This window comes from Taudactylus pleione, unplaced genomic scaffold, assembly GCF_031769625.1.
Source record: "Taudactylus pleione unplaced genomic scaffold, aTauple2 ptg000828l, whole genome shotgun sequence".
NCBI classification, from domain to species: Eukaryota; Metazoa; Chordata; class Amphibia; order Anura; family Myobatrachidae; genus Taudactylus; species Taudactylus pleione.
Genome location: NW_028285230.1, coordinates 4565949 through 4587677, shown reverse-complemented (window position 1 = coordinate 4587677; position 21729 = coordinate 4565949). Strand labels below are relative to the sequence as shown.

Here is a 21729-nt window from a genome sequence, read left to right as displayed (position 1 = left end):
TGTGATATGTGACACCTGTATTTCTGTGTGTGACTGAGTCTGTATATGGGAGACTGTGCTGAATACTGTAATATGTGACACTTGTATATCTGTGTGTGACTGAGTCTGTATATAGGAGACTGCTGATTACTGTGATATGTGACACTTGTATATCTGTGTGTGAATGAGTCTGTATATAGCAGACTGTGCTGATTACTGTGATATGTGACACCTGTATATCTGTGTGTGACTGAGTCTGTATATAGGAGACTGCGCTGATTACTGTGATATGTGACACTTGTATATCTGTGTGTGACTGAGGCTGTATATAGGAGACTGTGCTGATTACTGTGATATGTGACACCTGTATATCTATGTGTGACTCTCTGTATATGGGAGACTGCGCTGATTAATGTGATATGTGACACCTGTATATCTGTGTGTGACTGAGCCTGTATATGGGAGACTGCGCTGATTACTGTGATATGTGACACTTGTATACCTGTGTGTGACTGAGTCTGTATATAGGAGACTGCGCTGATTACTATGATAAGTGACACTTGTATATCTGTGTGTGACTGTCTGTATATAGGAGACTGTGCTGATTACTGTGATATGTGACACTTGTATATCTGTGTGTGACTGAGTCTGTATATAGGAGACTGCGCTGATTACTATGAAATGTGACACTTGTATATCTGTGTGTGACTGTCTGTATATAGGAGACTGCGCTGATTACTATGATATGTGACACTTGTATATCTGTGTGTGACTGTCTGTATGTAGGGGACTGTGCTGATTACTGTGATATGTGACACCTGTATATCTGTGTGCGCCTGAGTCTGTATATAGGAGACTGCGCTGATTACTGTGATATGTGACACCTGTATATCTGTGTGCTCCTGAGTCTGTATATAGGAGACTGCGCTGATTAATGTGATATGTGACACTTGTATATCTGTGTGTGACTGAGTCTGTATATAGGAGACTGCGCTGATTAATGTGATATGTGACACCTGTATATCTGTGTGTGACTGAGTCTGTATAAAGGAGACTGCGCTGATTAATGTGATATGTGACACTTGTATATCTGTGTGTGACTGAGTCTGTATATAGGAGACTGCGCTGATTAATGTGATATGTGACACTTGTATATCTGTGTGCTCCTGAGTCTGTATATAGGAGACTGCGCTGATTAATGTGATATGTGACACCTGTATATCTGTGTGTGACTGAGTCTGTATATAGGAGACTGCGCTGATTACTGTGATATGTGACACTTGTATATGAGTCTGTATATAGGAGACTGCGCTGATTACTGTGATATGTGACACCTGTATATCTGTGTGTGACTGAGTCTGTATATAGGAGACTGTGCTGAGTAATGTGATATGTGACACTTGTATATGAGTCTGTATATAGGAGACTGCGCTGATTAATGTGATATGTGACACCTGTATATCTGTGTGTGACTGAGTCTGTATATAGGAGACTGTGATATGTGACACCTGTATATCTGTGTGTGACTGATCCTGTATATAGGAGACTGTGCTGATTACTGTGATATGTGACACCTGTATATCTGTGTGTGACTGATCCTGTATATGGGAGACTGCGCTGATTACTGTGATATGTGACACTTGTATACCTGTGTGTGACTGAGTCTGTATATAGGAGACTGCGCTGATTACTATGATATGTGACACTTGTATATCTGTGTGTGACTGTCTGTATATAGGAGACTGCGCTGATTACTGTGATATGTGACACTTGTATATCTGTGTGTGACTGAGTCTGTATATAGGAGACTGTGCTGATTACTATGATATGTGACACTTGTATATCTGTGTGTGACTGTCTGTGACTGTGTGTGACTGTCTGTATATAGGAGACTGCGCTGATTACTGTGATATGTGACACTTGTATATCTGTGTGTGACTGTCTGTATATAGGAGACTGCGCTGATTACTATGATTACTATGATATGTGACACTTGTATATCTGTGTGTGACTGTCTGTATATAGGAGACTGTGCTGATTACTGTGATATGTAACACTTGTATGTGTAACTGAGTCTGTATATAGGAGACTGCGCTGATTACTGTAGCGTTCCCGGTAGGCTGTTTTAGCAGTGTGCGGCACCCTGCCCTCCTTCTGGAGGGCAAAAAGCACCCTGCCCTCCAGAAGGAGGGCAAAAGCACCCTGCCCTCACAGGCTGCGGGTGCAGTCTTCACCCGCGGGACATAGTGTCTCGCGTGTGGAGAAATGTGCGGTGACCCTGTCACCGCTGGAGAATAGACGCCGGGCGCATGCGCCCGGCATCTATTCTACTTGTTTGCAGCGCTTGGGGGCTGCCCGGCATTTCCGTAAGTGCCGGGCACGCCCCCAAGTATGATGAAAAAGGGGATGCGTCTTATAGACACGCCCCCTTTTATGACCACGCCCCCTTTTCGACCGCTCGCACAAAGTTGCCCTCTCTAGCTCCGGCACCCTGCCTGCCGCCGGAGCTAGAGTGAACACTATTACTGTGATATGTGACACTTGTATATCTGTGTGTGACTGAGTCTGTATATAAGAGACTGCTGATTACTGTGATATGTGACACCTGTATTTCTGTGTGTGACTGAGTCTGTATATGGGAGACTGTGCTGATTACTGTAATATGTGACACTTGTATATCTGTGTGTGACTGAGTCTGTATATAGGAGACTGCTGATTACTGTGATATGTGACACTTGTATATCTGTGTGTGAATGAGTCTGTATATAGCAGACTGTGCTGATTACTGTGATATGTGACACCTGTATATCTGTGTGTGACTGAGTCTGTATATAGGAGACTGCGCTGATTACTGTGATATGTGACACTTGTATATCTGTGTGTGACTGAGGCTGTATATAGGAGACTGTGCTGATTACTGTGATATGTGACACCTGTATATCTATGTGTGGCTCTCTGTATATGGGAGACTGCGCTGATTAATGTGATATGTGACACCTGTATATCTGTGTGTGACTGAGCCTGTATATGTGAGACTGCGCTGATTACTGTGATATGTGACACTTGTATACCTGTGTGTGACTGAGTCTGTATATAGGAGACTGCGCTGATTACTATGATAAGTGACACTTGTATATCTGTGTGTGACTGTCTGTATATAGGAGACTGTGCTGATTACTGTGATATGTGACACTTGTATATCTGTGTGTGACTGAGTCTGTATATAGGAGACTGCGCTGATTACTATGAAATGTGACACTTGTATATCTGTGTGTGACTGTCTGTATATAGGAGACTGCGCTGATTACTATGATATGTGACACTTGTATATCTGTGTGTGACTGTCTGTATGTAGGGGACTGTGCTGATTACTGTGATATGTGACACCTGTATATCTGTGTGCGCCTGAGTCTGTATATAGGAGACTGCGCTGATTACTGTGATATGTGACACCTGTATATCTGTGTGCTCCTGAGTCTGTATATAGGAGACTGCGCTGATTAATGTGATATGTGACACTTGTATATCTGTGTGTGACTGAGTCTGTATATAGGAGACTGCGCTGATTAATGTGATATGTGACACCTGTATATCTGTGTGTGACTGAGTCTGTATAAAGGAGACTGCGCTGATTAATGTGATATGTGACACTTGTATATCTGTGTGTGACTGAGTCTGTATATAGGAGACTGCGCTGATTAATGTGATATGTGACACTTGTATATCTGTGTGCTCCTGAGTCTGTATATAGGAGACTGCGCTGATTAATGTGATATGTGACACCTGTATATCTGTGTGTGACTGAGTCTGTATATAGGAGACTGTGCTGTGTAATGTGATATGTGACACCTGTATATCTGTGTGTGACTGAGTCTGTATATAGGAGACTGCGCTGATTACTGTGATATGTGACACTTGTATATGAGTCTGTATATAGGAGACTGCGCTGATTACTGTGATATGTGACACCTGTATATCTGTGTGTGACTGAGTCTGTATATAGGAGACTGTGCTGAGTAATGTGATATGTGACACTTGTATATGAGTCTGTATATAGGAGACTGCGCTGATTAATGTGATATGTGACACCTGTATATCTGTGTGTGACTGAGTCTGTATATAGGAGACTGTGATATGTGACACCTGTATATCTGTGTGTGACTGATCCTGTATATAGGAGACTGTGCTGATTACTGTGATATGTGACACCTGTATATCTGTGTGTGACTGATCCTGTATATGGGAGACTGCGCTGATTACTGTGATATGTGACACTTGTATACCTGTGTGTGACTGAGTCTGTATATAGGAGACTGCGCTGATTACTATGATATGTGACACTTGTATATCTGTGTGTGACTGTCTGTATATAGGAGACTGCGCTGATTACTGTGATATGTGACACTTGTATATCTGTGTGTGACTGAGTCTGTATATAGGAGACTGTGCTGATTACTATGATATGTGACACTTGTATATCTGTGTGTGACTGTCTGTGACTGTGTGTGACTGTCTGTATATAGGAGACTGCGCTGATTACTGTGATATGTGACACTTGTATATCTGTGTGTGACTGTCTGTATATAGGAGACTGCGCTGATTACTATGATTACTATGATATGTGACACTTGTATATCTGTGTGTGACTGTCTGTATATAGGAGACTGTGCTGATTACTGTGATATGTAACACTTGTATGTGTAACTGAGTCTGTATATAGGAGACTGCGCTGATTACTGTAGCGTTCCCGGTAGGCTGTTTTAGCAGTGTGCGGCACCCTGCCCTCCTTCTGGAGGGCAAAAAGCACCCTGCCCTCCAGAAGGAGGGCAAAAGCACCCTGCCCTCACAGGCTGCGGGTGCAGTCTTCACCCGCGGGACATAGTGTCTCGCGTGTGGAGAAATGTGCGGTGACCCTGTCACCGCTGGAGAATAGACGCCGGGCGCATGCGCCCGGCATCTATTCTACTTGTTTGCAGCGCTTGGGGGCTGCCCGGCATTTCCGTAAGTGCCGGGCACGCCCCCAAGTATAATGAAAAAGGGGATGCGTCTTATAGACACGCCCCCTTTTATGACCACGCCCCCTTTTCGACCGCTCGCACAAAGTTGCCCTCTCTAGCTCCGGCACCCTGCCTGCCGCCGGAGCTAGAGTGAACACTATTACTGTGATATGTGACACTTGTATATCTGTGTGTGACTGAGTCTGTATATAAGAGACTGCTGATTACTGTGATATGTGACACCTGTATTTCTGTGTGTGACTGAGTCTGTATATGGGAGACTGTGCTGATTACTGTAATATGTGACACTTGTATATCTGTGTGTGACTGAGTCTGTATATAGGAGACTGCTGATTACTGTGATATGTGACACTTGTATATCTGTGTGTGAATGAGTCTGTATATAGCAGACTGTGCTGATTACTGTGATATGTGACACCTGTATATCTGTGTGTGACTGAGTCTGTATATAGGAGACTGCGCTGATTACTGTGATATGTGACACCTGTATATCTATGTGTGACTCTCTGTATATGGGAGACTGCGCTGATTAATGTGATATGTGACACCTGTATATCTGTGTGTGACTGAGCCTGTATATGGGAGACTGCGCTGATTACTGTGATATGTGACACTTGTATACCTGTGTGTGACTGAGTCTGTATATAGGAGACTGCGCTGATTACTATGATATGTGACACTTGTATATCTGTGTGTGACTGTCTGTATATAGGAGACTGTGCTGATTACTGTGATATGTGACACTTGTATATCTGTGTGTGACTGAGTCTGTATATAGGAGACTGCGCTGATTACTATGAAATGTGACACTTGTATATCTGTGTGTGACTGTCTGTATATAGGAGACTGCGCTGATTACTGTGATATGTGACACTTGTATATCTGTGTGTGACTGTCTGTATATAGGAGACTGCGCTGATTACTATGATATGTGACACTTGTATATCTGTGTGTGACTGTCTGTATATAGGAGACTGTGCTGATTACTGTGATATGTGACACTTGTATATCTGTGTGTGACTGAGTCTGTATATAGGAGACTGCGCTGATTACTGTAGCGTTCCCGGTAGGCTGTTTTAGCATGGTGCGGCACCCTGCCCTCCTTCTGGAGGGCAAAAAGCACCCTGCCCTCCAGAAGGAGGGCAAAAAGCACCCTGCCCTCACAGGCTGCGGGTGCAGTCTTCACCCGCGGGACGTAGTGTCACGCGGGTGGAGAAATGTGCGGTGACCCGGTCAACGCCGGAGAATAGACGCCGGGCGCATGCGCCCGGCATCTATTCTACTTGTTTGCAGCGCTTGGGGGCTGCCCGGCATTTCCGTAAGTGCCGGGCACGCCCCCAAGTATGATGAAAAAGGGGATGCGTCTTATAGACTCGCCCCCTTTTATGGCCACGCCCCCTTTTCGCCCGCTCGCACAAAGTTGCCCTCTCTAGCTCCGGCACCCTGCCTGAAGCCGGAGCTAGAGTGAACACTATTACTGTGATATGTGACACTTGTATATCTGTGTGTGACTGAGTCTGTATATAAGAGACTGCTGATTACTGTGATATGTGACACCTGTATATCTGTGTGTGACTGAGTCTGTATATGGGAGACTGTGCTGATTACTGTGATATGTGACACTTGTATATCTATGTGTGACTGAGTATGTATATAGGAGACTGTGCTGATTACTGTGATATGTGACACCTGTATATCTGTGTGTGACTGAGTCTGTATATAGGAGACTGCTGATTACTGTGATATGTGAGACCTGTATATCTGTGTGTGACTGAGTCTGTATATGGGAGACTGTGCTGATTACTGTGATATGTGACACCTGTATATCTGTGTGTGACTGAGTCTGTATATAGGAGACTGCTGATTACTGTGATATGTGACACTTGTATATCTGTGTGTGACTGAGTCTGTATATGGGAGACTGCGCTGATTACTGTGATATGTGATACCTGTATATCTGTGTGTGACTGAGCCTGTATATGGGAGACTGCGCTGATTACTGTGATATGTGACACTTGTATACCTGTGTGTGACTGAGTCTGTATATAGGAGACTGCGCTGATTACTGTGATGTGTGACACCTGTATATCTGTGTGTGACTGAGTCTGTATATAGGAGAGTACGCTGATTACTGTGATATGTGACACTTGTGTATCTGTGTGTGACTGAGTCTGTATATAGGAGACTGTGCTGATTGCTGTGATATGTGACACCTGTATATCTGTGTGTGACTGAGTCTGTATATAGGAGACTGCTGTGTAATGTGATATGTGACACCTGTATATCTGTGTGTGACTGAGTCTGTATATAGGAGACTGCGCTGATTACTGTGATGTGTGACACCTGTATATCTGTGTGTGACTGAGTCTGTATATAGGAGACTACGCTGATTACTGTGATATGTGACACTTGTGTATCTGTGTGTGACTGAGTCTGTATATAGGAGACTGTGCTGATTGCTGTGATATGTGACACCTGTATATCTGTGTGTGACTGAGTCTGTATATAGGAGACTGCTGTGTAATGTGATATGTGACACCTGTATATCTGTGTGTGTCTGAGTCTGTATATAGGAGACTGCGCTGATTACTGTGATATGTGACACTTGTATATGAGTCTGTATATAGGAGACTGTGCTGATTACTGTGATATGTGACACCTGTATATCTGTGTGCTCCTGAGTCTGTATATAGGAGACTGTGCTGATTACTGTGATATGTGACACCTGTATATCTGTGTGTGACTGAGTCTGTATATAGGAGACTGTGCTGAGTAATGTGATATGTGACACCTGTATATCTGTGTGCGCCTGAGTCTGTATATAGGAGACTGCGCTGATTACTGTGATATGTGACACCTGTATATCTGTGTGCTCCTGAGTCTGTATATAGGAGACTGCGCTGATTAATGTGATATGTGACACTTGTATATCTGTGTGTGACTGAGTCTGTATATAGGAGACTGCGCTGATTAATGTGATATGTGACACCTGTATATCTGTGTGTGACTGAGTCTGTATAAAGGAGACTGCGCTGATTAATGTGATATGTGACACTTGTATATCTGTGTGTGACTGAGTCTGTATATAGGAGACTGCGCTGATTAATGTGATATGTGACACTTGTATATCTGTGTGCTCCTGAGTCTGTATATAGGAGACTGCGCTGATTAATGTGATATGTGACACCTGTATATCTGTGTGTGACTGAGTCTGTATATAGGAGACTGCGCTGATTACTGTGATATGTGACACTTGTATATGAGTCTGTATATAGGAGACTGCGCTGATTACTGTGATATGTGACACCTGTATATCTGTGTGTGACTGAGTCTGTATATAGGAGACTGTGCTGAGTAATGTGATATGTGACACCTGTATATCTTTGTGTGACTGAGTCTATATATAGGAGACTGTGCTGAGAAATGTGATATGTGACACTTGTATATGAGTCTGTATATAGGAGACTGCGCTGATTAATGTGATATGTGACACCTGTATATCTGTGTGTGACTGAGTCTGTATATAGGAGACTGCGCTGTTTACTGTGATATGTGACACCTGTATATCTGTGTGTGACTGAGTCTGTATATAGGAGACTGCGCTGATTAATGTGATATGTGACACCTGTATATCTGTGTGTGAATGAGTCTGTATATAGGAGACTGCGCTGATTACTGTGATATGTGACACTTGTATATCTGTGTGTGACTGAGTCTGTATATAGGAGACTGCTGTGTAATGTGATATGTGACACCTGTATATCTGTGTGTGTCTGAGTCTGTATATAGGAGACTGCGCTGATTACTGTGATATGTGACACTTGTATATGAGTCTGTATAGAGGAGACTGTGCTGATTACTGTGATATGTGACACCTGTATATCTGTGTGCTCCTGAGTCTGTATATAGGAGACTGTGCTGATTACTGTGATATGTGACACCTGTATATCTGTGTGTGACTGAGTCTGTATATAGGAGACTGTGCTGAGTAATGTGATATGTGACACCTGTATATCTGTGTGCGCCTGAGTCTGTATAAAGGAGACTGTGCTGATTACTGTGATATGTGACACCTGTATATCTGTGTGCTCCTGAGTCTGTATATAGGAGACTGTGCTGATTACTGTGATATGTGACACTTGTATTTCTGTGTGTGACTGAGTCTGTATATAGGAGACTGCGCTGATTAATGTGATATGTGACACCTGTATATCTGTGTGTGACTGAGTCTGTATATGGGAGACTGCGCTGATTACTGTGATATATGACACCTGTATATCTGTGTGTGACTGAGTCTGTATATAGGAGACTGCGCTGTTTACTGTGATATGTGACACCTGTATATCTGTGCGTGACTGAGTCTGTATATAGGAGACTGTGATATGTGACACCTGTATATCTGTGTGTGACTGAGTCTGTATATAGGAGACTGCGCTGATTACTGTAATATATGACACCTGTATACCTGTGTGTGACTGAGTCTGTATATAGGAGACTGCGCTGATTACTATGATATGTGACACTTGTATATCTGTGTGTGACTGTCTGTATATAGGAGACTGCGCTGATTACTGTGATATGTGACACTTGTATATCTGTGTGTGACTGAGTCTGTATATAGGAGACTGCGCTGATTACTATGATATGTGACACTTGTATATCTGTGTGTGACTGTCTGTATATAGGAGACTGCGCTGATTACTGTGATATGTGACACTTGTATATCTGTGTGTGACTGTCTGTATATAGGAGACTGCGCTGGTTACTGTGATATGTGACACTTGTATATCTGTGTGTGACTGAGTCTGTATATAGGAGACTGCGCTGATTACTATGATATGTGACACTTGTATATCTGTATGTGACTGTCTGTATATAGGAGACTGCGCTGATTACTGTGATATGTGACACTTGTATATCTGTGTGTGACTGTCTGTATATAGGAGACTGCGCTGATTACTATGATATGTGACACTTGTATATCTGTGTGTGACTGAGTCTGTATATAGGAGACTGCGCTGATTACTGTAGCGTTCCCGGTAGGCTGTTTTAGCATGGTGCGGCACCCTGCCCTCCTTCTGGAGGGCAAAAAGCACCCTGCCCTCACAGGCTGCGGGTGCAGTCTTCACCCGCGGGACGTAGTGTCTCGCGGGTGGAGAAATGTGCGGTGACCCGGTCACCGCCGGAGAATAGACGCCGGGCGCATGCGCCCGGCATCTATTCTACTTGTTTGCAGCGCTTGGGGGCTGCCCGTTTTTTTCGTAAGTGCCGGGCACGCCCCCAAGTATGATGAAAAAGGGGATGTGTCTTATAGACACGCCCCCTTTTATGGCCACGCCCCCTTTTCGCCCGCTCGCACAAAGTTGCCCTCTCTAGCTCCGGCACCCTGCCTGCCGCCGGAGCTAGAGTGAACACTATTACTGTGATATGTGACACTTGTATATCTGTGTGTGACTAAGTCTGTATATAAGAGACTGCTGATTACTGTGATATGTGACACCTGTATATCTGTGTGTGACTGAGTCTGTATATGGGAGACTGTGCTGATTACTGTGATATGTGACACTTGTACATCTGTGTGTGACTGAGTCTGTATATAGGAGACTGTGCTGATTACTGTGATATGTGACACCTGTATATTTGTGTGTGACTGAGTCTGTATATAGGAGACTGCTGATTACTGTGATATGTGACACCTGTATATCTGTGTGTGATTGAGTCTGTATATGGGAGACTGTGCTGATTACTGTGATATGTGACACTTGTATATCTGTGTGTGACTGAGTCTGTATATAGGAGACTGTGCTGATTACTGTGATATGTGACACCTGTATATCTGTGTGTGATTGAGTCTGTATATGGGAGACTGTGCTGATTACTGTGATATGTGACACTTGTATATCTGTGTGTGACTGAGTCTGTATATAGGAGACTGTGCTGATTACTGTGATATGTGACACCTGTATATCTGTGTGTGACTGAGTCTGTATATAGGAGACTGCGCTGATTACTGTGATATGTGACACTTGTATATCTGTGTGTGACTGAGGCTGTATATAGGAGACTGTGCTGATTACTGTGATATGTGACACCTGTATATCTGTGTGTGACTGTCTGTATATGGGAGACTGCGCTGATTAATGTGATATGTGATACCTGTATATCTGTGTGTGACTGAGTCTGTATATAGGAGACTGCGCTGATTACTATTATATGTGACACTTGTATATCTGTGTGTGACTGTCTGTATATAGGAGACTGTGCTGATTACTGTGATATGTGACACTTGTATATCTGTGTGTGACTGAGTCTGTATATAGGAGACTGCTGATTACTGTGATATGTGACTCCTGTATATCTGTGTGTGACTGAGTCTGTATATAGCAGACTGTGCTGATTACTGTGATATGTGACACCTGTATATCTGTGTGTGACTGAGTCTGTATTTAGGAGACTGCGCTGATTACTGTGATATATGACACCTGTATATCTGTGTGTGACTGAGTCTGTATATAGGAGACTGCGCTGATTACTGTGATATGTGACACTTGTATATCTGTGTGTGACTGAGGCTGTATATAGGAGACTGTGCTGATTACTGTGATATGTGACACCTGTATATCTGTGTGTGACTGTCTGTATATGGGAGACTGCGCTGATTAATGTGATATGTGATACCTGTATATCTGTGTGTGACTGAGCCTGTATATGGGAGACTGCGCTGATTACTGTGATATTTGACACTTGTATACCTGTGTGTGACTGAGTCTGTATATAGGAGACTGCGCTGATTACTATGATATGTGACACTTGTATATCTGTGTGTGACTGTCTGTATATAGGAGACTGTGCTGATTACTGTGATATGTGACACTTGTATATCTGTGTGTGACTGAGTCTGTATATAGGAGACTGTGCTGATTACTGTGATATGTGACACTTGTATATCTGTGTGTGACTGAGTCTGTATATAGGAGACTGCTGATTACTGTGATATGTGACTCCTGTATATCTGTGTGTGACTGAGTCTGTATATAGCAGACTGTGCTGATTACTGTGATATGTGACACCTGTATATCTGTGTGTGACTGAGTCTGTATTTAGGAGACTGCGCTGATTACTGTGATATATGACACCTGTTTATCTGTGTGTGACTGAGTCTGTATATAGGAGACTGCGCTGATTACTGTGATATGTGGCACTTGTATATCTGTGTGTGACTGAGGCTGTATATAGGAGACTGTGCTGATTACTGTGATATGTGACACCTGTATATCTGTGTGTGACTGTCTGTATATGGGAGAGTGCACTGATGAATGTGATATGTGACACCTGTATATCTGTGTGTGACTGAGCCTGTATATGGGAGACTGCGCTGATTACTGTGATATGTGACACTTGTATACCTGTGTGTGACTGAGTCTGTATATAGGAGCCTGCGCTGATTACTATGATATGTGACACTTGTATATCTGTGTGTGACTGTCTGTATATAGGAGACTGTGCTGATTACTGTGATATGTGACACTTGTATATCTGTGTGTGACTGAGTCTGTATATAGGAGACTGCTGATTACTGTGATATGTGACTCCTGTATATCTGTGTGTGACTGAGTCTGTATATAGGAGACTGCGCTGATTACTGTGATATGTGACACTTGTATATCTGTGTGTGACTGTCTGTATATAGGAGACTGCGCTGATTACTATGATATGTGACACTTGTATATCTGTGTGTGACTGTCTGTATATAGGAGACTGTGCTGATTACTGTGAAATGTGACACCTGTATATCTGTGTGTGACTGAGTCTGTTTATAGGAGACTGCTGATTACTGTGATATGTGACACCTGTATATCTGTGTGTGACTGAGTCTGTATATGGGAGACTGCTGATTAATGTGATATGTGACACTTGTATATCTGTGTGTGACTGAGTCTGTATATAGGAGACTGCTGATTACTGTGATATGTGACACCTGTATATCTGTGTGTGACTGAGTCTGTATATAGGAGACTGTGCTGATTACTGTGATATTTGACACCTGTATATCTGTGTGTGACTGAGTCTGTATATAGGAGACTGTGCAGATTACTGTGTAATTTGACACCTGTATATCTGTGTGCTCCTGGGTCTGTATATGGAGCACAACAGAGCTTGGAAAGAAAAAAGCTGCCGCTGCTACATTCTAGCACTTTTTATACAGATGCAAAGACTCAGGGCTTGATTCAGTACGGATCGCAACTGCGATTACGCACGCAGTCGACCGATTGTTGCGATCTGCACATGCGTATAAATCGCAGTGTACGAACTAGCCACTGAGAGGAAATGCAGCAGAACCACTTCAGGGGTAAAATGTTGTTGAACTAAAATTGTGCAATTCGCTTAGTTGTAGCTGAAATTATTAAACACTGTTTTAAAAGAATTCGCAATTCAAAAAATGCTTATGCAAATAATAAAGCATTTTTTATAACATTACCTTACGATGCTGCTGCCGCCACCATCCTGAGATACTTGTTAAATAAACCCCTACAATACCCGCTAACAGTTACTGATGGGGACTTGCTGCTATTGCCGGTAGTTGCCCCTAATAGCTAGTTCTCCTGAGGAATGGGTATGAAATTCCCGTCAGCGGCAGCCCGACATCAGCAGAGTTTCCGAGCAGCGGAATCCCGATCGTGGATAGGTGAGTATATACTAACCTAACCTAACCCCCCTAACCCTAACCCTCCTTAGGGGTGCCTAACCCTAACTTCCCCCCCAAGTACCTAACCCTAATCCCCCCTCTAAGTGCCTAACCCTAACCACCCCCTTCCCCGCTGCCTAAACCTAAGTCCCCCGGGGGGGTACCTAACCCTACGTCCCCCCCAGGGGTGCCTAACCCTAACCCTCCCTCCCCCTAGCCTAACCCTACCCCTCCCGGGGGGGTGCCTAACCCTAAGTCCCCCCGGGAGCCCTAAACCTAACCCCCCCCCCCACGGCTGTCCGCTCGCGGCGCCCGGCATCACTACGATCGGGATGCCGGGCGCCGGGCGCCGGTCTACCGGCGTCGGGGAAATGCGGGCGTCTACATCTAGACGCCCGGCATTTCACCCTTGCCGGGATATGACAGTCGGGAAGCCGGCTGCCGGTATTTAGGCAGTCGGCTTCCCGATTGCATACCTCTCCTGATATGTGGCGATGATGACACTAGTCTATACACTAAGCAGATACAGAAGAGTGGAGTCTGGCCCTGATTCAGAGCCACTCGCTCTGAATCAGGGCCGGGCTATTTTTTTTTTTTTAACTGCCTCCTGGCCGCTCGCATAGATGTGGGTGACCACCCACAGCTAAAGCGAGCGGCCAAGAAGATGGTCGCGATGGCCAAGACCATCGGGCTTGCGACGAGACCCTTGTGGTAGGATCTCGTTTCCGCAAGTTCCAGAGAGATTTAGTCTCTAACAGAGCCGAAATCTCTCCCACTGACATCACTCGTGATGTCAGTGGGGCCGGCCCCAGACGGTAGGCGTTCTCATGGGAACGCCTCCGTCTGGGCAGCCACCCCCCGGCCCGCCCACCAAAGGGGGCGTGCTGTCACTCAACATCGACAGCTCGCCCCCTTTGTTGCGCATGACGGAGCCGCTCTGGGCCGCCATCGACCCGGTTGCGAGCGCTCAGTGCTTGCGACTGTGTCTGAATCAGGCCCTCTGTTTTTGAAAAACAAGCTTTTATTGTAATTCTACACTATTGTTTTGCTTGTGTGTAAAAACTGGTTTCCAATCTTATAGTTCCAGTGACTGAATTGTGTGCCCAGGACTGACCGAGTCTTCTGATATTGTTGAACCCTGTTAAATGTGCTATAGATTTAGTATGACATGTTTTTCTATTGAATAACAATTCTTATTCTCTAGACAGGCAAATCCATTACTTATTCTACTATGTATCTCACTGGGAAATCTTTTCATATGAATTAGGTTAGCGAGCCAAAATTATGTCAAGCATGTGAAGAGATAAACATGGTTGCTTGTATTATAGCCCATCTGCTAACATACTTTCAACTTATTACCTTTCTAGCTGTAAGTATATGTTGTGACAGCTTCCAAAAGCATTGCTGAAATCTACCATTGTACCAGCACTGGTTCCATTACAGATATTACTGCATTACAGCATACACCAGTAGTAGACGTTGGCAGCTCAGGGACGCTGCAGGAATAATGGAATAGGAATAGGAACGCCTGGCGTTTGTGGTAGGACCTACTGACATCACTAGTGATATCAGTAGTGGACTTCCTGCTCTATTAGAGCAGGAAGTCTACTCGGGCTTGCGGCAGCTGAGACCCTACCCCAGGGTCTCGTCGCAAGCCTGATAGTCGCGATAATCGCGACGGTCTACAGCCCGCTCGCACAAGCTGTAGGTGGACACCCACATCTTTGCGCGCGGCCTGGAGCCAAAAAAAAATAAAAACGCCCACAGATCCTGCGAGCTGCCTGCGGCAGAGAGCGGGTCTGAATCAGGGCCTAGGTCCAGCGGCAGGCAGGGCGCCGGACCTAGAGCAAGGGTACTTCTGCGAAAAGGGGTCGTGATCAATGAAAAGGGGGTATGTCTTTATGACGCGTCCCCTTTTCGTCACACTTGGGGGCGTGCCTGGCACTTACGGACAGCCCACAAGCGCCGCAGTCACTGTGTATGGATGCCGGGCGCATGCTCTGCTGTTTTCCTCACCTGCGGGACACTGCGGCCCGTGGGTGGAGTATAGATCCCGCAGGCTGTTTCAACGGGACCGCGCTGGAGGGCAGGGTGCTTTCTGCCCTACAGAAATAGTGCAGGGCGCGGCGCCCCACTGAAACAGCCTAGCAGGAACGCTAGGTAAGCAGCGGTAGGGTATGGGATCAGGGGGTGGTTAGAAAAGTGTCGGGACCGTATTCTGGGTGTGCCCTAGTGAGCCTCAGTGATTTGGTACGCAGCTGGAGAGGCTCCAGTGTTTTAGGTGAGACGCTGAGACAGCATAGGGCTACCTAGAGGTTCCATGTGCGACTGATCTTTACACTTTTGTACGTAAGCGGTGGATGTGAGACAGTGTGCGTCTCTGTACAGCAGACGGCGCTGAGTCATTAGCATATTTTTGCAAATCAGTACGGGATCGCAGCAGCGATAGGCATTTCATGCATCTCTGAATAAGGCCTCAGTAAGCTAGTTACATATTGTGGCTGGTGTCTCTCGGCAATGATGGACAGCCGGTTCCCAGTAAAGAATCATTAGTGTGAATGTATTGCAGCACTTTCTTTCTTTAGAAGTTCAGCGTCGACCATTCTGACTTATTTCTGAAGGCCAGACAGATGTAGTAATGATATATCGCTCTGTTCTGGTCCCATGTCACTGGTCCTAGCACTACTGATGCTATTTCTGACATCCACTGTGAGATTGAGATTCCACTTTTGTTTCTCTGGAAAAATAATTTATGTGGCTTAAAATCATGACACAGGGGCCTATGTATTATTAATTGCAGCATAGCCGCGATTATTAAACCTGTATTGCAAATGAAAATATCCCCACTATGTACCAACTGTAACCCACAGGGACGGTGGTAGCGCTAACTCCTGTCCCTGCGAGTTACATCCCCGGCATATCGCAGGAGTCTTTCAGATTTGTGAAAGACTCCTCTGGGGCAATGTGACACTGCGCGTGCATACAGTATGAGATTCGGGAGCTGGACGGAATCTGTGGGAGAGGCATCGTGAGATCCATGTCCTGTGAGTCGGAATCGGTATGAAATACCAACAGTCCGGATCCTGACAGTCATAATCCTGACGCCAGGATCCCGACAGGGTTAACATACCCAACCCTAACCCTCCCTAGTGCCTGAACCTAACCCTCCCCTCCCTGCACCCTAAACCTAACCGTCCCTGCTTAGTGCCTACCCCTCCCCCCGACCCCGTTACTTCGGTGGTCGGGATGCCAACGCCGGGATTCTGACCGCCTTCGGTATTATGGCGCTGGTAATATAAGCGTCCACATCCCGACCGCCGGGATGCCAAACATATACCTCCAGGCTTAAACCTTTAGATGACATAAACCTAAGGGGCTAAACTATGAAAAGCTTAGTTTTTCGTAGCTTGGTACATAGGGGTCAGACCGCAGTCTCCATTGATAATAGTGGGGACTGCGGTCTGCAGCGCTAATTAGCACTTTGCCGGATATTTCTTTGAAGTCTCCAGCATTAGGTTGTTAGTACATAGCAACAATTAATAAAATATTGCAGAAACTGCAGTTTCTACGTTCTAAATCATTTATTCAACATCTCATAATGGCACAAAAGACTGGAGGAGTGCGCTGGGCATCGATGAATGGCGTATACATCCCGACAGAGGGTAAAGTTGCGTATGCAGGCTCCGATGCCTGCGCTGTTACAAAACTATCACTAAATCCAATGCTGACTCCTGTGCAGTTCTGATTCTGGCCATGTATTGCTTGGGTGCTATTCCAAAACAATATATACAAAAGGGCACTCACCAGACTTACATGAGCCAAATAGGATCTTTACAAGAACTCTTCGTGCAAACACGGACCTTTTTCAGTACCAGCAAAAAGTGAATTCCTGAAAGGCATCGTAAGCATTGATCTAGTGTTCATTCTAGCATCCTGCACCTGTCATAACCCGTGCAGTTCCTCCAGGGCCGGCTCAAGGAGGAGCCGCGCCCTGTAGAGAGAGGGTCTCCGACAGATCTTTACCCTGCAGGCGGCTTTGTTGAGTGCGCCTAAAGAGGGGAGTGGTCTAATTACCATAGACCACACCCCTAAATGGCGCTTAATTGGGGGCGTGTCCGTATAGCGTGCCTCCCATTTAACGTCACGCTGGGGGCGAGCCCAGCACTCCTTCAGTAGCTGGGCTCCCCCCAGCCCTCTCCCTGCACTGAATGGCGCGCAGCATCCATTCCTCTTCTCCGGGGCCGACACCACCGCACAGCTGCGGCGGTGGGGGTGCCCAACCTCCCGACCACCAGCGGGACACTTTCTACTTCAGGGTCCATAGGGGGTCCACAGGGTTGACCTTGGGGTATAGCTGGATCTGGATCCATGGGCACCACGCAGTTAAAGCTTTGCTGCTCCCAGGATGCACTTGGGTCCGTCCTCCTCTATACCCCGCCCCCAGGCACCTCAGTTTTTAGTTGGTGCCCGGCCGGAGTCGGGTCACCCTGCGCAGTGGGGCTGCATAAGCAGCCCCTAAGCTTTACTCTTTATTTAAAAAAAAAAAAAAAAAAAAAGAAGATTTTATTATTTTATTTTTACTGTCTTCAGAGCGGCAGCATCAGACTGTCCATCTGGACGTCTACGCTGCCGCTCCAACAGCCCCGCTGGTGCTGCGACGCCGTTACTGATCCGGGGATCGCAGCGGGACCCCGGAGTCAGTACTAGCGTGGCTCCGGGACCACCCAAGGACTGCTGCCGGACTGAAGGGGCCAGGTAAGCCGCGTGCAGCGCTGTCAGCGCTGCACGCAGGGAAAATGCAGTCTTCATGCCGCCGGTCTCTGGGGACAGACCGGCGGCGCTAGTAGCGGCGGCGGGCTCCCCCTCTTCAGGAATACCCCGCGTGTCCGCTGGCCCCCGGGGTGTAAGTACCGGCGGGGAACCGGCTTCCCCGGGGGTTTAGTACTAGCAGGGGAGGCAGCCTTCCCTGCTTCAGCCCTCCTCCCCTCAGCCCAGCGCGCCTTCTCTCATGTGTGCTGGCGTCGCTGGGCTGTTCTCACTCGGCCACTCCTCCTCAGAGCTCTCCGGCGGCCATCTTCCTCAAGCAGCATCGCAGAGCTCCCAGGCAGGCTTCCAGTGGACCAGTCCCCCTGCGTACCTCTCCCCCTGCAAAGGACAGTGTTCGCAGCGCTATAGCCCTCCCAGACACTGAATCTGGGAGGTTGATTGTAGCGGAAGGTGCAGTGAGTATAACTTCTCTGCATGGTATGTGACTTTTTGCTAGTGCTGCTGTCTGTGCTTATTTTCTACTTACTGTCAGTTTTTTACCTATCCCTTTCCTTCTCCTACGGCCCGCAGGTGCGTGGGGGAGGGGTGTTCTTTCTGTGTATCTCACTTATATAAATCTACGTATTTGTGAGGTCCGTCACATACTGCGGTGTGCTCCTCAGTACCATATTGTGGGCTGTTTGGGTTGCATACTTGGGAGTGCGTGGGTGTTATACGCCTTACCTTGTTTCGGTGAGACACTTTTTTTGCAAAAAAGTTTGTGTCATGTCTGATGAGGGGAATGAGCGCTCCGAGGCTCCTGTGTTGTTTTCCTGCCGACGCTGTTCGGCAGGGGTTGACGGGGCAGATTTGTCTCAGGACGGTCTGTGCGGGCGGTGCCAGTTGGTACCTGGACCCTCTAAACCCCCGGTGGCGCAGGATCCTCCGTGGGCAATGTTTACGCAAGTGCTGGCGTCAATCGCGGACCGACTTGCGGTCCCGACTGCGGCCCCTTCTAGGGCGTTGCCCCAGCCTACCATGCCCCGTTCCCCGGGTGTGACTCGTCTGGTGCAGTCTCCTCCCGGGTCTCAGACTGTGGGTCCTTATGCGGGTTTGCCGGTATAAGTGCAATCCCCCACGGTGCCGCAGCAGTCGATGGTACCTTTTCAGGGGTATCCTCAGGCAGTACCCCCGCCTTGGGTGGACGTCCTCTCCAGCTCTGTTCAAAGTCTGGCGGCTTCGTCATCGGCTTTTCTACATATGTTGCACAGTGATTTGCCCCCACGGGCGTCCAAGCGTTCCGTCCCGGCTTCACTGGCGGCTCAGTACACGGACGTGTCTTCAGATGACGGGGAGATCCATGAAGACTCTGACTCGGATGCCGGGGGGCCCAGGAGATGGAGGCTAAGTCTTCCATTAATGTGCCGGCATTGGTTAGGGCGGTGCGGGCCATCCTTCACATTGAGGAGGATGTGCCCGCCCCCAGGTCAAAATACCCAAATTTTAAAAAGGCCAAGGTAGCTTCGACGGTTTTTCCCCTGTCCGATCAATTGACGGATCATATGGCAGGGGCCTGGCAGTTGCCCAGCAAGAGGTTCCAACCGCAGAAGGGGTTGGCTTCGAACTATCCGTTTCCGGAGGCTCATTGCAGGAAGTGGGAAACTCCTCCAGCGGTGGATTCCCACGTTACCCGCTTAATTAAAAGCGCTACGCTGCCTTTGCCGTCGATCTCCTCCCTGAAGGATCCCACGGACAGGAAGGTGGAGACTTGTTTGAAGTCTATCTACTCTCTCTCGGGGGCGGTGGCCCGTCCGTCCATGGCCATCTCTTGGGTGGCTAAGGCCATCGAGAGCTGGGCCAATGCTTTGGAGGATACCTTTCCGGAAGATGCTCCGGAGATCCAGAGAGCGTTGATAGGTCAAATGAGGGATGCGGCTTCCTACATTGGGGAAGCATCGTTAGACGCAAGCCTGCTAACCTCTCGGGTGTCGGCTGCAGCTGTGTCGGCGCGTCGGTCCTTGTGGCTGAGGTCTTGGAGAGCTGACGCTGACTCTAAAAAGGGACTGGAGGCCTTACCTTTTAATGGGGAGTTGCTTTTTGGTCCAGACTTGGACAAAATTGTGGACACTGGCTAAGTCTAAATCAGCCTTCCTCCCTTCGGCTTCTGCTCCTACCGAGGTACGGAGCTCTGCTTTTCGGTCCTTTCGGGTTCAGGGCAAGGCAAAGGGTCAGTCCTTCCCGAGGCAGTCGACGACCAAGGCCGCTTCTAAGCCCAAGAAGCAGCCCTGGAGTGCCAGGCGCCCTTCTTCCAAGCAGGAAGATAAACCTTCTGCCTGATGGGACGGGCCTCCCTCTGGGGGACCCCAGAGTGGGAGGCCGACTTCTTCTATTTGCCCAGTGCTGGCACAATACCACCACGGATGCCTGGGTTCAAGAAGTGGTCTCCCAGGGGTACGCCCTGTCTTTTCGGCACAGACCGCCCCACCAGTTTTTCTGCACGAGTCCTTCTCAGGATATGACCAAGTCTTTACAGATTCAGGAAGCTATAGAGTCCTTGCTGACAGCAGGGGTCATTGTTCCCGTTCCTCAATTACAACGAGGGACGGGGTTCTATTCTTCTCTGTTTCTGGTGCGGAAACCCAATGGTTCTCATCGCCCTATCCTCAACTTGAAGTCTCTGAACAAATTCCTCAGAGTTCCCAAGTTCAGGATGGAAACGTTACGTTCCATCATTCTGGCGATGGAACCGGGGGATTACATGGTGTCCCTGGATATCCAGGATGCCTACCTCCATGTTCCGATAGCACCTTCGCACCAGCGGTATCTGAGGTTCGCTATCCTTCAACACCATTACCAGTTCTGGGCGCTACCCTTTGGTCTCTCCACGGCACCGAGGGTGTTCACGAAGATTATGGCGGTCATGGCCGCACATCTTCGGAACCAGAATGTACGGCTACTACCGTATCTGGACGACCTCCTGTTGCTAGCGAGTTCCCCGGAGGTACTGCTTCATCATCTCCACTTGACGGTCGCTTGCCTGCAAGCGCACGGGTGGCTGATAAATTGTAAAAAGTCCTCCCTGATTCCATCTCAGCGGATGGTTCATTTGGGAGCCCTGCTGGATTCTCGTCAGCAAAGGATCTTCCTGACCCCAGAGAAGGTCTCCTCCCTGCAGCTGAGGATACACAGTTGCCTGAGCAGTTGCCGCCTGTCGGTCCATTCGGCTATGAGGGTTTTGGGCTCCATGGTGTCAACATTCGACATGGTGGAATTTGCCCAGTTCCATTCCCGGCCTCTGCA

The 21729-nt window shown here is 47.2% G+C and overlaps 1 protein-coding gene across 1 annotated transcript in view; it reads left to right on the top strand.

Annotated features, from left to right (window-relative positions):
* The window catches only part of LOC148474620 (uncharacterized), a 395468-nt gene that overhangs the window by 25731 nt on the left and 348008 nt on the right, over positions 1–21729 (top strand). The gene's annotated exons all lie outside the window — the stretch shown is intronic.